This window comes from Arabidopsis lyrata (genome assembly GCF_000004255.2).
Source record: "Arabidopsis lyrata subsp. lyrata unplaced genomic scaffold ARALYscaffold_9, whole genome shotgun sequence".
NCBI lineage: Eukaryota > Viridiplantae > Streptophyta > Magnoliopsida > Brassicales > Brassicaceae > Arabidopsis > Arabidopsis lyrata.
The window spans coordinates 716,261-719,578 of record NW_003302547.1 but is presented as its reverse complement, the minus strand read 5'-3'; positions in this window follow the sequence as shown (position 1 = coordinate 719,578).

The window sequence follows — 3,318 nt, the reverse complement described above, 5'->3', positions numbered from 1 at the left end:
GCCTTCCAAGGAACAAGACCCCAGGTAGCACACCAGATGGGTACACGGCTGAATTCTACCAAAAGACTTGGGATATAACTGGCTATGATCTTACCTTGGCTGTCAAAGAGTTCTTCTCATCAGGTCAGATGCTGCAACAATGGAACTCCACTGTTATCTGTCTCATTCCCAAGAAGACTAATGCTGAGAAGGTAATAGATTTTCGCCCAATCTCCTGCTGTAATGTTCTGTACAAGATCTTCCCAAAGTTTCTGCAACTTTGCACAATAAAGTTCGACACTCATCGTCCCCTGGGTACAACCTACAAGTTCCTTTGTCAACTGCTGCACACGAACCCCGTTTGTAACAGAGAAACGTTTCTTGAGACTATCCTAGAGTTCCTTCGCAATCTCCCGATCCGTAATAGTCGAGCGGATGGAAGGATCAATCGTGTTGTAAATCCATGAGACAATCATGGAGTTTACGTTCAGCCAATCCTCTTCCTTTTTTCTTACTCAACGGAGAAGCAAGTCCTACTTTCCCGGGAGAAAGGTAAATGCATTCTTTTTGAATGAATACCCGCTAGCTGTAGCAAAGGAAGAAGGCATATAGACTCCGCCTGATCTGATCACAAACATGTACTGATTTAGTTCCATTTAATTGTTCCAAAAGAGTCTTCATGTTCGTATAGTATGTAGAGAGATCCGGATTTCCTTGGCGCAGAGAAGCTATTTCTTGTTCCAGCTGATACACTCTCGAAGATCAGTTGCAACTTCATTTCAAGCTTCGTGACCTCGGTCCTCTCAAGTACTTCCTTGGGCTTGAAATTGCTCGGTCTACAGAGGGTATTTCAGTTTGTCAACGCAAATATGCTCTGGATCTTCTTGATGAGACAGGTTTGTTGGCTCGCTGAGACCTCTTCTATCCCTATGGAACCTAATCTCAAGCTGTCTAAGGATTCTGGTGGTGATCTGGTTGATGCAGAGTTGTATCGTAGGCTTATTGGCAGGTTGATGTATCTTACTATTACTCGTCCAGATCTCACTTTTGCTGTCAACAGGTTAAGCCAGTTCTCATCAGCATCTCGTACAGCCCATATGCAGACAGTTTACAAGGTTTTACACTATGTGAAAGGGACAGTTGGGCCGGGTCTTTTTTATTCTGCTACATCTGATCTTCAGCTCAAGGCTTTTGCTGATTCTGACTGGGCTTCTTGTCCCGACACACGGCGCTCTGTAACTGGCTTCTGTTCATTGGTTCCTCTCTGGTTTCTTGGCGCTCTAAGAAAGAGCATACTGTCTCCAGGTCTTCTGCAAAGGCAGAATATCGAAGCCTTGCATCTGCTGTAAGTGAAATGGTTTGGCTCACAAATTTCTTGCAGGAACTTGGCATTCAAATGAGTTCTTCTGCTCCTCCCTTTTGTGATAACACTGCTGCCAGACATCTTGCTATCCTGTTTTCAGCGTACTAAACATATAGAGATCGACTGTGTGTTAGAAGTTGGTTGCAGGTCTATTCAAGCTTCTCTCCGAACTGATCTACAAATTGCAGATGTTCTCACAAAGGCATTACATCCAACTCCTTTCCACAACTTGGTAAGTAAGATGGGTTTGATCTCTATTTGATCCCGGGGGAATTTTGTGATGTAATGTGATGAATTGTATAGTTGCATCTGTGATTGTGATGAATTGTATAGTTGAGTCTGTGAACCGGTGTTGTATAAACCGGTGTAGGTACTTTTCTCTCCTTTGGTTAAAGCTCCGGATCCGTTCCTAGTAGTAGCTCAATACCCTGAGTAGCTGCGAGAGTCTTCCTCCTCAGGTCGGAATAGCCTGGCCTAGATTGTGTGTGTATTAGGTAGTTCTCTCTCTTTTATAAGAAAGAACTATTATACAACATCCCCAGGCTTGAGTTTTCTTCTCAACTCTTTCTATCCAATAGTTTACTGCTGCTTTCTTTGATTTACCCCACAAGGAAGAATCAGGCTTATCCTATTATCTTTATGCCAACTATATTTAAATCTATCATCACATTATGATTACACCACACCATTCGAAAGACGAACATCAAGATCACATTTCAGGGACTACAAGATTTTGAGATTGGCAGCATTAAGTAGAAAGCATTATTGTAGAAGGGCCCCCCATCCAATAGATCAGGGGTCTTGCCCTATAACCTAGTAAATAGGGAAGAACAAATCAAATATGTCTAGTTCAAATGTCTTTCCTTTGCGGCGGAGTGAACTAAGCACCAATCGGAATGCCTAGCGTGCTTGCCCCTCTTCCTTCCGCTTGCCACCTTGATCTAGCCCTCTCGCTTGACTGACACATGGAACTCTAAGCTTCAAGTGACACATCCATCTCAGTCAAACATCTCTACCACTTTATGCATCTAATTCATTCCAGGGTTGGGTCATTATAACCACTTGATCGACAGAATGGGTGGGAAGATGGAGTGAAGTTAGTTTTTCGATAGCTTCCATCGTTCCAGGGTTCGAAGGTCTGGATCCAAAGTCAGATAAGAATGTTTTTCTAATGCAGCCAAGGACAAAAAGAATGGAAAATGATTTATGTACTAAAGATCTCAATTCAATAGGGGATTCATTGCCGAGATACAAATTGGGTTATTCCGCTTGTTGAAAAACAAGACCGAAAAAGAAGCTACCTCCTTCCGTGCGCCCCTCACTTCCTATCTTCAGATGGACAGTGAACCAAGACATGAAGAAGTGCAACAGAACGAACTTATCCTTATATAAGATGAATTTTCTCTCTCTTCTACCTATGATCAGTAGATTGAAGACCAACAACATCTCGAGAAAGAAGGAAAAGAAGTAGAATCAATCAACGGCACCTAGATCATGAAACGGGCATCTCTTTCATCTGCCCTAGGATCCCATCTCTCTTCGATTATTCAAGTGATTGATAGTTACAGGACAGGGACATCTCACTCCGCCTTGATCTTTATTTTTCTACGATACGACCAAAAGATCTCCTTAAAAATATCGAAGAGCGTATAGATCACATTTTAAGTCGAAGCAGAGGGAAGAGGGCATAGAGTCACCGACTAAAGCAAGCTAGGAAAGGTAATTGCTTACAGACAGACCAGATTTTTGAATAGCAGCTTACTCTCAAACACCGTATTCCGCCAAAACCATTTACTACGCAAACAAGACCGGCAACTGGTTGAGCTGATAGGACCACAGCTGAGATTGACTCAAGAGCGTCTGTGGCTAAAAGACTAGCAGCATATTCTTTCTTCAATTGCGACAGGAGCTCATTCTTTCGCAGCTTATTCGTCGTTTGGGCAAATGGATGTGGGATGGAGCTTGAACTAAGGACC